Source organism: Oncorhynchus masou, chromosome 12 (assembly GCF_036934945.1).
Source record: "Oncorhynchus masou masou isolate Uvic2021 chromosome 12, UVic_Omas_1.1, whole genome shotgun sequence".
In the NCBI taxonomy this organism is placed as follows: Eukaryota; Metazoa; Chordata; class Actinopteri; order Salmoniformes; family Salmonidae; genus Oncorhynchus; species Oncorhynchus masou.
Window position 1 is genome coordinate 83,617,621 of NC_088223.1, and position 13,356 is coordinate 83,630,976.

Below are 13,356 nucleotides of genomic sequence, written 5' to 3' on the forward strand. Positions count from 1 at the left end.
CGAAGTCTGAACAGGGCAGGCATGCACCGTGTGTGACAAGCTGGATTTTAGGACACCATATGGGGGCAGAGAGAAGAGGCAGATGTCACCTCAAACCACTGATGATCAGATATTATGCCATCTCCCTAATGGGTAAAGGTATAGTGCGATAGTTTGGCAATTAAGCCCGTTATCTACTTACCATGAACTCTTGCTCTATGCCTTCAAGGTTCGGATTGGGGGAGGGTCTATATTCATAAAGCGTCTCAGAGTAGGAGTGCTGGTCTAGGATCAGGTCACCAGAGTCCATGTAATCTATATCAATAGGATTTAAAAGGCAAAACAGAACCTAAGTCTGTGGTTAAGTATAGGGCCAAGGGAGAGAGTACCCACCTCTGTCTAAACATGAGAGCTGGGTCCATGTTGGAGGAGGTCATACGGACCACATGACGGATCTCCTTAGCAATCATCCTTAGCTTTTCAAAATTCACCAGGCCGTCTACGTGAGAGTCATTACCTGTGGGGGAAACAATCAGTCATTGAGCTTTTCTTTAACCTCATTAAAGGGGCAATCAAGGATGTTTTTGTCTTAAAACAACAGCGTTCACCCCCACCACTTGATTTGGTAAATCTGGGGGATAGGGCTGGAGATATGTAATCACTCAACAGGTCAAATCTCAAACAATGATTTCTTCAACCTGTTTAATTGGGCTGGATTTAAAGAGGCGAGCGCTGGTTTCTGACCTACAAGGGAGTGTGTCACTTACTGTGGAGCTGTTGATGTGTTCTCACAGCTTTTCACTTTAGATGGGAGCAACTGATTTACTTCTCACACCATTAACCTGAGACTACACCCCTGCTAGTACCATGTGATCACAATGGGTTCTCCTGCTAGTACCATGTGCTTATAATGGGTTCCCCTGTGCTAGTAGCATGTGATTACAATGGGTTCCCCTGCTAGTACCATGTGATTAAAATGGGTTCCCCTGCTGCAAGTACCATGTGATTAAAATGGGTTCCCCTGTGCAAGTACCATGTGATTACAGTGATCAGTTTCCTGTTTTCGTACTATACCATTTTTGGACTTTTTACTTTGTATAATCAAGAAACCTCCGTGTCTGTTCTAACTTGTTCTTATTATGGGATGGCAGAAAGGGAAACAGAAGGAGGAGATAGGAGAAGTAAAACCTCTTGAGTAAGCTTGAGAGTGACCACTGTTTCAGTTGAGCTTGGGGAAGTGGAAAACCCAGGCCCATATGGAATCCGAGCAGAAACAACTTGTCAATGACCCCTACATGGTATGAAAGCATTTTCCACTCATTGCCCCTGACATCCTGTACACAAATAAAAAATAAAAAAATGCAGATTTTGTTATTGATAAGCTTCTAAATTGGAACGTTGTGGCTGTACAGTTACATGCTACACATGACATCAGAGATCTGGCTCTGTGCTTCACAGCGTTGTATGGGTTTTGACTAACAGCCGTTATAAACTTCAGCACAGAGTAACGACAAGATGCAGCCCCATCCCTGCCGCTATATTGGGTTACTTTTGCACATTTGTTGTCTGAGATGGAAATACTGTAAACTGGGGAAGAGTCGATGTGTTCTGAAAGATGAGACGTTGAGGATTGTAATAAATACCTCTGATGTCATACAGGCAAACCACACACCCAAGACCAAATGTGCACTTCACATTCCCATATTTGACAACGCATGTCATTTCCAGTATCAAAAGCACCATACAGTTGAGTCATAAAGGTGCATTGATATTAGGAACTGTGTGTAGCCACTTGGAAAAAGCAGCTAGACTTCTCACTCAAACCCTTGGCATCCTTTTTTCTTCACGTACTCGAAAATGTCAATGAAAATTCTTATGTTACTGAACATTTTCAGATTTCGTTAATGACAAATGCTGTGAAAAGTACAGTAAACGTTAAATTCACATGAAATCAACAGTGTAATTTGGATTCAGTCGTGTGTCAGTTGTGTCCTCACCTTTGGTCTGACAACATTCTCTCCAGTGTTCTCAATAGCGATGGTCATGAATATGCTTTTTAAAGTTCTTCTGTTATTACAATTTGGTCCTATCCATATAGAGCAATTTTGACGAGGTGAGGGGTTAAACAGTAAGTCTGGAATGCTAATGCTAGTGGCTAATGGACATAAGAAGAGTTGATTGTCTGATGAGTGCCTGAGTTAGGAATGATGTACGTTATATAGTCTAGTACAGCACAACGAGCATACTGGTCTAACATCATAGAAAACACAAATTCAACATGACGTTTGTCAAAACAAGGACCATAATCATTGTTACAGTGCTCTCTTGCTAAATAGATGTTATTGTAACCAGATAAAGCTGTATAAATGAACGTTTAACCAATTAATCAGATATGTTTACAATGGAGAAGAGGAAGACATTTTAGGCGGGCACTGAGTAAGGCCTCCATACCTTCATGTAGGAAGGTGAGGTCCTTCTTGACGACAGGGAACAGGGGGATGATGGGAGGCTGCATGCTCTGGCTGCTCAGGACGTTGCGGTACTTGGCCATATTCCTGGACGGGTCAAAGATGTCCTGCAGGTCCTGGAACAGCTTATCGTACTTACTGGGCAGCTTCTCCCACGATGACCTGAGACGAGCTATTGGAGCCAGATTCAGACCACTGTAGGGGAGGAGACGAGGGTCAGAGTTCAGGGGTTAGGGTTCAGATTATTATGAGAAAAAAAACACACAAAAACTAGGCCACTCTTGAACATTTGAAACTAGATAGAAAGTGTGTTGATAATGGACCTATAAGTTCTCAATTAACTGCCGTTTTTCTGGCCCGCAAATTGCTTTGGACAAACTAACCGGTCTGTAAGAAAATCTGTGCTGCCCTCTGCTTAATTTTGAAATCACGACGTAGCCCTGGAGACTAAACTATTGCCCCCCCAAATCCCCCGGGCTAGCCGGACAGATGACCACTCCACTGTCCAGCCCAGCACTCAGACACAACACGCACACTGTACAGAGACACATTTCATGGAATACAGAAGTGAAAGCTGAAAGCAATGTGCACCACTTTGGGGTATGTACATTATCATAATTAAGGAGTCTTTTTGGTTGAGTGTACACACATTCACTCACAACAAAACATGCAATCGAAAAACCATAATTCTTCAATGTTTGTTTTCTCATTTTCTCTATGTAGCCTTGTGGCTGTGTGCCCTCAGAGCAGCTTCATTTAGAGATGCTAATTATGACTTGCGTTTCCTCCTTCTCCCCCCTCCCCCTCCCCTGGCAGCGCTGCTCTAGAATGAGTCCCTCATTGTTCTCTGCTCTGAAGTGGAATCTCCAGGCAGTCAGCCAGCCAGGGAAATGACTGATCTACAGTGGGATTGAGAACGACTCATTACACATTGGAGGACAGACAGTAGGGAACACACACACAGCTCCCTGAGGATTGATGGCACAACAGGGCAACAGAAGCTCAATATAGCAATACAAAGCCGAACCATAGAAGGCTGAGCTAACAAAATAACAAACCATAAATGTAATAACTGTACATTTTGACAAGCAATAAGTAGAAGGAATAGATGTTTTGATTGTGGGCACTAATGGAATGAACTGCATGAATGGAACCAGATTGAAACTAGAACAGGGAGTATGGGACAGGTCTCCTGGGTTCTAGCCAGGCAAACCCTACAGTGGTCTGAATGTAGGTAGGCCGTCAATGTAATTAAGAACTTGTTCTCAACTGACTTGCCTAGTTAAACATCTGCTGGTCGCAACAATGGAAGCCAGGATAAACCCACCTGATGATGGCGAACATGGAGTTGAAGTTCTTGCACTCTCTACAGTGCAGGGCGATCTTAATGAAGTGTTTGATGGTCTTCATCCTCTTCATGGTGTTGGGCTCTCTCAGGATCTCCGTGGCGACCCAGAAGGTCTCCTGGTTGATGACTTCCTCAAACTGCTTGAGGTGTGTCTGTTGAAGCCCCCCCGAGGAGTCCAGCAGCTTGAAGAGGTCGTCTACGTACTGAGTGGACTCAATGTTACGGAACAGCTCAAAGTCCCTCATGGAGAGCTGGGCGGCAACCTGAACAACAACAACTTTAGAAATACATACAGGGAGGAATGGTTGTAGTTGTGTATACAAGCCCTAATAAACACACACCTCCACGGTGCTGAGCTGGAGCAGGGTGATGTGACTCTCCTTCAGCAGCTCCTGGGCGCCATCGTCTGAACACAACGTCTCCGTCTCCATGTTGTTCTTCAGGTAGTACCTGGGGACGGGGACACCAGATACCAGGGGTTAGTCGTGTACTGAGGATAATACCAGACAGTCATCAGAACACATTGTGTTGATTACAAAGCAGATAACATTTAATGACAAATGAGTCATTATTAAAATCATCATTAGAAAATGTATAACCAAAATACCACCATTTATTGTATGTATTGTGTGTGTATATTATGTATATCCCATGTATATATCTCTGGTATATTATGTATATCCTTGGTATATTATGTATATCCCTGGTTAATGCCAATAGGGCAGCAGCATTAAAATGCTGGCCAGAGTGGTCCTGGCCCCAACAGGGCTGTGACATTTTAGCCATACATTTCTCCCTGGGTGGGTGAGACATTTTAGCCATACATTTCTCCCTGGGTGGCGTCCAGACATTTTAGCACATTTCTCTGGGTGGTGAGACATTTAATGGAGCCATAATGTGTCTCTGGGAGGGGGACAGAGAGGAGCCGGGGACAGTGGTGTTTAATGGGACAGAAGGTGTCAAGGGGGGACAGAGAGGAGCAAGGGGGGACAGAGAGGAGCCGGGGGGACAGAGAGGAGCAAGGTGGGACAGAGAGGAGCAAGGGGGGGACAGAGAGGAGCAAGGGGGGGACAGAGAGGAGCAAGGGGGGGACAGAGAGGAGCAAGGGGGGACAGAGAGGAGCAAGGGGGGGGACAGAGAAGAGCCGGGGGGGGACAGAGAAGAGCCGGGGGGGACAGAGAAGAGCCGGGGGGGGGACAGAGAAGAGCCGGGGGGGGACAGAGAAGAGCCGGGGGGGGACAGAGAAGAGCCATTTTAGCTGAGGTGCTCTGAGAGGAAAGGAAGAAGACGAGGGGTAGGAGGGAATTAGGGGAGATGGAGAGGCTATGCTGTCCCTCCCTGTCTCACTACAATCTAACCCATTTTCAGACCTGAGGGGAACCAAGGTGGAAGACGTTGCATCAAACCACTGATACAGGGTCAGACCATCTTCTCCCATTTTCTATCCCCCTGATGGTTGATCGTTAGGATTGGAGTGGGATAATCTGATTCTAGAACTGTATTTTTCTTACCTGCCATTGAGCTGGATGCGGTCAGCCAGCTTAGAGAGCTGGTCAGGTAGCCTGCGTTGTTTGAGGACGCCCTCGGGACTGACAGACACCTCACAGAGGGAGTAGGTCTCCGGGGCCGCGAGAAGGCCAAACTCGTTGACCACATGACTGACCACGTCCTTGGCCGTGGTGTCCTTACTGATGATGATGTAACAGCTCTGCTGGTCAGCCTTGAACACCCGGATCACCTGGTCTGGAATGTCTAACAGGTGGAGGAGAAGAACAGGATGAAGAGATATGGTGGAATACCAGAACACAGACGATTCCTCTATATTGTGCACTACTTTAGACCAGACCCACAGAGCGCTGGTGGAAAATAGTGCACCGTAATAGAGGGAACAAGATGCCATCTGTGACCCAGACATCTTTATTTGGCAGGATATGTTGAAGATGTCCAATACATAAACAGAAGCATCAAATTAAACGCATTCAAAACAAGAACAAAAGTTAACCCTCAAAATGTTACAAATTATGTATCTAACCTCTTACATCTATGGGGGCGCTATTTAATTATTGGATAAAAAAACGTGCCCGTTTTAAGCGCAATATTTTGTCACAAAAAGATGCTCGACTATGCATATAATTGACAGCTTTGGAAAGAGAACACTCTGATGTTTCCAAAACTGCAAAGATATTGTCTGTGAGTGCCCCAGAACTGATGCTACAGGCGAAACCAAGATGAAACTTCAAACAGGAAATGAGCAGGATTTTTGAGGCTCTGTTTTTCATTGTCTCCTTATATGGCTGTGAATGCGCAAGGAATGAGCCTGCCCGATCTATCGTTTCCCCAGGGTGTCTGCAGCATTGTGACGTATTTGTAGGCATATCATTGGAAGATTGACCATAAGAGACTACATTTGCCAGGTGTCCGCCCGGTGTCCTCCGTTGAAATTGGTGCGTCATCTTCAGCTGCACGTCTTTTTCCAAGCGATTCAGAGGAGAAAGTAGACATCCACGAATGATATATCAATGAAGAGATATGTGAAAAACACCTTGAGGATTGATTCTAAACAACGTTTGCCGTGTTTCAGTCAATATTATGGAGTTAATTTGGAAAACAGTTCGCCGTTTTGATGACTGAATTTTCGTTTTTTTTGGTACCCAAACGTGATGTACAAAACGGAGTGATTTCTCCTACACAAAGAATCTTTCAGGAAAAACTGAACATTTGCTATGTAACTGAGTCTCCTCATTGAAAACATCCGAAGTTCTTCAAAGGTAAATGATTTTATTTGAATCCTTCTCTGGTTTTTGTGCAAATGTTGCCCGCTAAATGCTATGCTAGCTATCAATACTCTTACACAAATGCTTGTTTGGCGATGGTTCAAAAGCATATTTTGAAAATCTGAGATGTCAGTGTTGTTAAGAAAAGGCTAAGCTTGAGAGCTAGCACATTCATTTAATTTCATTTTCATAAATAGTTAACGTTGCGTTATGCTAATGAGCTTGAGGCTATAAATAGGATCCCGGATACGGGATTGCTCGACGCAAGAAGTTCAATCAGGGCCCAATAGAGACTGGGCAATGGTGCCCTGAGGCACCATTGGAACAGGCATCAGTGGAATTTGTTTTGTAAAGAATTGTGACTTCAAGAGTTAACAAACCCTGCGAACGGGTCTGATATCTTGTGTTTTTCTATTTCAACAGGGCAGTGAGGTATGTTGGAAGCTTGTGGAACAGAGCTTTATAAACAAGAAGGGAGTAATGAAGTGATTTAAGGGACTTTAGTGATGTCCAGCTATAGACAAAAACTGGTAGGAAAGTTGACTGCACAATCTGCTTCCTGCTGTTCAAGGAGAGGCAAGATATATTTCTAAAAAAGAAACCCACTTTAAATCATAGCTCTATTAACTAGCTCATCAGTATGTTTTTTTAACGTTAGATCTTTAGTCCAAATGACCAAAAGTTTTTTTTTAAAGTAAGCAAACAACCCTTGTGGTTAAAAGATATGCATGTAAGATGCATTTCCCAGTATGTCAAAGGGAACAAGAACTTCATACTTGCTCTGCTTGCACACAAAAGTGGTTGTGGTCCATTACACACACTTTAGCAGGGTAAAGCAATGAGGCATTAATAGTGGAGGACGAGAAGTGGTATGGGAAGAGAGGAGGAGGTGAAGGCTGGAATAAAGGCATCCCATCGGCAGTAGATAGTGTTTATGTCTGTCTGGGAGCAGTCATGCAGGGAGTCTAATGACAGAAAGAGAGACATCACTTCAAGAGGTAAACAGAAAGAAAAGGTAGAACGGTCATAGATGACAGATGACTAACAGTGCACTGCTCCCTCCCTGCCCTGTCGATTGAGGCGTGGTCAATGGACTGACACCGTCATTATGGTAGCTATGTGCTCCTTAGTGCCGTTTCCCCTCACGCTGGGCACAAAACTAGAACCCTCATCACTATTACAGCAGCAAGATTAGCTTAAACACTAATCACTGAGCCACACCAATAATACTGCTGCAGATGTCTAAATATTATATTGCAGTGTAAAGCCGTGCCACAACCAATCAATTTCAACCTACTCAAACTAAAAGTGGAGTTGAGATCAAAATAAGGCTCATTAGCGATGATTTGTGCTTAGGGTCTAAAGCAATCACAGGGTTCTCCTCTTTTTCTCCTCTTAAGGCAGTGCTGCTGAGTTTTTGAACATCTGTAACTGACTGCCTTTTCCTGCAATCTAGTATGACAACAAAAAGTTAAAAAACATTTTTTTTTTTTTATACAAAATGGTGTCGCAGCCAGTCAACAAGGTGCTCTCTCTTACATAATTTGGGGAGAACCCTCAATCATTTATTGTCCTATCATATGTAATCATTATCTTTACCCCACACCTGACAGGACTAATACAGACCGAACTGGATGAGAGCGATCCATGTGCCTCTCTGGTCAGGTGATTAACCAATCATTGATGGAGTCATGCGAGACCTCCTGGCTTTCGGGTTCCTACTAACCCAATGCCCCCCCAGCCTGTGTCCCGCTCACCATCACAGATCCACTAGATGTAAATCCCAGCTACAGCAGCAACAGTAGACAGGGGCAGAGCACCACAGCTAGAAGAGAGTGCAGGGCAAGGTACTTCAACATGAAGCTAGGGCTCCTTTAACAAACACAATCAGCCATCACTAAGAATAGGTCCCAATTAACTGAACCATGTTTGACCAGGTCTCATAAGGATCTTTTTCAAGTAGAGCACTATGTAGGGAACCAGGTGCCATTTGGGATGAAGCCAGAGAATACCACGCAGAGTCCAACTTAGACTGAGGTTCAGGACATACAACACAGAGAGAAGCAAGTCAAAAGCTCATAAAAGAAGGGGAAGACAATGTGAGGGGAAACTAGGAAGAGTAAACCAAACATCTCTAAAACAAACAAACAGCCCAAATGATTCCATTCCAAGAAACCACCTAGATACTGACAGTGTAAGCCCCTGGCTGGGGAAGCGAGCAAGAACAGTGGTTGGAAATATAAAACAGAGGATTAGAATGATAGCTTTTTCCTGTGCGTCATTGTGGGAGAAGTCAGCGGGGCAGAAGGACTTGTGTCATGGCTTTCACTAAAGCATCTGTTTACAATCAGATCAGTGTACTGGAGAGAGGGAGGGCACAGTGTGTGTGTGAAAACAGAGAGTGGAGATCTGAGTCTGCCACAGTGACTCTCGGCTTTTTAAACACACAGTACAAACACAGGAGTCCCCAGGCAAGCCTTCTTACACCCTACCAAAGGCCTAGAGGAATAACACCTTAACTTCAAACTCCAGTTTCACTGATCCCATCTCAATCTAATTTGAAGCCCGGCTTTGGGAGGGATTACTCTGCACTTCTCTCTGAACATCCCCTCTACCTATCCGTTACTCACAGTGGTCGGTGGAGAACAGAAACACACTATTAGAAGATGATTCATATCTCAGTTGGCTTGGAGGAGGAAGAGGAGGAGGAACAAATAAAATGTTATTGGTCACATACACATGGTTAGCAGATGTTAATGGTCACATACACATGGTTAGCAGATGTTAATGGTCACATACACATGGTTAGCAGATGTTAATGGTCACATGGTTAGCAGATGTTAATGGTCACATGGTTAGCAGATGTTAATGGTCACATGGTGAGCAGATGTTAATGGTCACATGGTGAGCAGATGTTAATGGTCACATACACATGGTTAGCAGATGTTAATGGTCACATGGTGAGCAGATGTTAATGGTCACATGGTTAGCAGATGTTAATGGTCACATGGTTAGCAGATGTTAATGGTCACATGGTTAGCAGATGTTAATGGTCACATGGTTAGCAGATGTTAATGGTCACATGGTGAGCAGATGTTAATGGTCACATGGTGAGCAGATGTTAATGGTCACATACACATGGTGAGCAGATGTTAATGGTCACATGGTGAGCAGATGTTAATGGTCACATGGTTAGCAGATGTTAATGGTCACATGGTTAGCAGATGTTAATGGTCACATGGTTAGCAGATGTTAATGGTCACATGGTTAGCAGATGTTAATGGTCACATGGTGAGCAGATGTTAATGGTCACATGGTGAGCAGATGTTAATGGTCACATACACATGGTGAGCAGATGTTAATGGTCACATGGTGAGCAGATGTTAATGGTCACATGGTTAGCAGATGTTAATGGTCACATGGTTAGCAGATGTTAATGGTCACATGGTTAGCAGATGTTAATGGTCACATGGTTAGCAGATGTTAATGGTCACATGGTTAGCAGATGTTATCGGTCACATGGTTAGCAGATGTTATCGGTCACATGGTTAGCAGATGTTATCGGTCACATGGTTAGCAGATGTTATCGGTCACATACACATGGTTAGCAGATGTTATTGGTCACATACACATGGTTAGCAGATGTTATTGTGAGTGTAGTGAAACACTTGTGCTTCTAGTTCCGACAGTGCAGCAATATCAACAAGTAATCTTAACAATCCCACAACAACTACCTAATACACACAAATTTAAGTAAAGGGATGGAATAAGAATAAGAATATGTATATATATATATATATATATATATATATATATATATATATATATATGGATGGGCCACGACCAAACGCCATAGACGAGATGCAATAGATGGTATAAAATACAGTATTATACATCTGGGATGAGTAGTGCTAGATATGTAAACATCATTATTAATCTCTGAAGCTGGAGTCTTATATCTCCCTCTCTAACTTTCAGCATCAGCTGTCAGAGCAGATTACCGATCACAGTACCTGTACACAGCCAATCTATATATAACACACCCAACTACCTCATCCCCATATTGTTACTTACCCTCCTGCGCCCCAGTATCTCTTTTTTTATATTTTTTTATTTCACCGTTATTTAGGCTAGTTGAGAACAAGTTTGCAACTGCGACCTGGCCAAGATAAAGCGTAGCAATGACACATACAACAACCCAGAGTTACACATGGAATAAACAAAACATACAGTCAATAATACAGTAGAACAAAAGAAAACAAAAAGTCTATATACAGTGAGTGCAAATGAGGTAAGTTAAGGAAATAAATAGGCCATGGTGGCGAAGTAATTAATGTATAGCAATTAAACACTGGAATGGTAGATTGGCAGAAGATGAATGTGCAGGTAGAGATACTGGGGTGCAAAGGAGCAAAATAAATAAATAAATACCAGTATGGGGATGAGGTAGGTAGATAGATGGGCTGTTTACAGATGGGCTAAGTACAGGTGCAGTGATCTGTACACTGCTCTGACAGCTGGTACTTAAAGCTAGTGGGGGAGATGTGAGTCTCCAGCTTCAGAGATTTTTGCAATTTGTTCCAGTCATGGGCAGCAGAGAACTGGAAGGAAAGACGACCAAAGGATGAATTGGCTTTGGGGGTGACCAATGAGATATACCTGCTGGAGCGCGTGCTACGGGTGGGTGCTGCTATGGTGACCAGTGAGCTGAGATAAGGCGGGGCTTTACCTAGCAGAGACTTGTAGATAACCTGTAGCCAGTGGGTTTGGCGACGAGTATGAAGCGAGGGCCAACCAACGAGAGCGTACAGGTTGCAATGGTGGGTAGTGTATGGGGCTTTGGTGATAAAACGGATGGCACTGTGATAGACTGCATCCAGTTTGTTGAGTGGAGTGTTGGAGGCTATTTTATAGATGACATCCCCGAAGTCGAGGATCGGTAGGATGGTCAGTTTTACGAGGGTATGTTTGGCAGCATGAGTGAAGAATGCTTTGTTGCGATATAGGAAGCCGATTCTAGATTTAATTTTGGATTGGAGATGCTTAATGTGAGTCTGGAAGGAGAGTTTACAGTCTAACCAAACACCCGGGTATTTGTAGTTGTCCACGTATTGTAAGTCAGAACAGTCCAGAGTAGTGATGCTGGACGGGCGAGCAGGTGCGGGCAGCGTTCGATTGAAAAGCATGCGTTTAAAAGTATTTGGAGGCCACGGAAATAGAGTTGTATGGCATTGAAGCTCGTCTGGAGGTTAGTTAACAGTGTCCAAGGAGGGGCCAGAAGTATACAGAATGGTGTCGTCTGCGTAGAGGTGGATCAGAGAATCAACAGCAGCAAGAGCAACATCATTGATGTATACAGAAAAGAGAGTTGGCCCGAGAATTGAACCCTGTGGCACACCCATAGAGACTGTCAGAGGTCCAGACAACAGGCCCTCCGATTTGACACACTGAACTCTATCAGAGAAGTAGTTGGTAAACCAGGCGAGGCAATCATTTGAGAAACCAAGGCTGTCGAGTCTGCCAATAAGAATGTTGTGATTGATAGAGTCGAAAGCCTTGGCCAGGTTGATGAATACAGCTGCACAGTAATGTCTCTTATCAATGGCGGTTATGATGTCGTTTAGAACCTTGAGCGTGGCTGAGGTGCACCCATGACCAGCTCTGAAACCAGATTGCATAGCGGAGAAGGTATGGTGGGATTCGAAATGGTCAGTAATCTGTTTGTTAACTTGGCTTTCGAAGACCTTAGAAAGACAGGGTAGGATAGATATAGGTCTGTAGCAGTTTGGGTCTAGTGTCACCCCCTTTGAAGAGGGGGATAACCGCGGCAGCTTTCCAATCTTTGGGAATCTCAGACGATACGAGAGAGAAGTTGAACAGGCTAGTAAATAGGGGTTGCAACAATTTCGGCAGATAATTTTAGAAAGAGAGGGTCCAGATTGTCTAGCCCGGCTGATTTGTAGGGGTCCATATTTTGCAGCTCTTTCAGAACATCGGCTATCTGGATTTGGGTAAAGGAGAAATGGCGGGGGCTTTGGCGGGTTGCTGTGGAGGGTGCTGGGCAGTTGACCGGGGTAGGGGTAGCGATGTGGAAAGCATGGCCAGCCGTAAAGAAATGCTTATTGAAATACTCAATTATAGCGGATTTATCAGTGGTGACAATGTTTCCTAGCCTCAGAGCAGTGGGCAGCTGGGGGGAGGTGCTCTTATTCTCCATGGACTTTAGTGTCCCAGAACATTTTTGAGTTAGTACTACAGGATGCAAATTTCTGTTTGAAAAAGCTTGCCTTAGCTTTTCTAACTGCCTGTGTATATTTGTTCCTAACTTCCATGAAAATGTGCATATCACGGGGGCTATTCGATGCTAATGCAGAACGCCACAGGATGTTTTTGTGCTGGTCAAGGGCAGACAGGTCGGGCATGAACCAAGGACTATATCTATTCCTAGTTCTTTTTTGAGAGGGGCATGCTTATTTAAGATGGTGAGGAAGGCACTTTTAAAGAATAGCCAGGCATCATCTACTGACGGGATGAGGTCAATGTCATTCCAGGATACCCCGGCCAGGTCGATTAGAAAGGCCTGCACGTAGAAGTGTTTCAGGGAGCGTTTGAGAGTGATGAGGGGTGGTCATTTGGTCGCAGACCCATTACGGATGCAGGCAATGAGGCAGTGATTGCTGAGATTTTGATTGAAAACAGCAGAGGTGTATTTGGAGGGCGAATTAGTTAGGATGACATCTATGAGGGTGCCCGTGTTTACTGATTTGGGGTTGTACCTGGTAGGTTC

The 13,356-nt window shown here is 44.2% G+C and overlaps 1 pseudogene; it reads right to left on the bottom strand.

The window, feature by feature from the left end:
* LOC135550951 (rap guanine nucleotide exchange factor 6-like) overlaps positions 1–13,356 on the bottom strand; it is a 162,015-nt pseudogene that overhangs the window by 21,725 nt on the left and 126,934 nt on the right.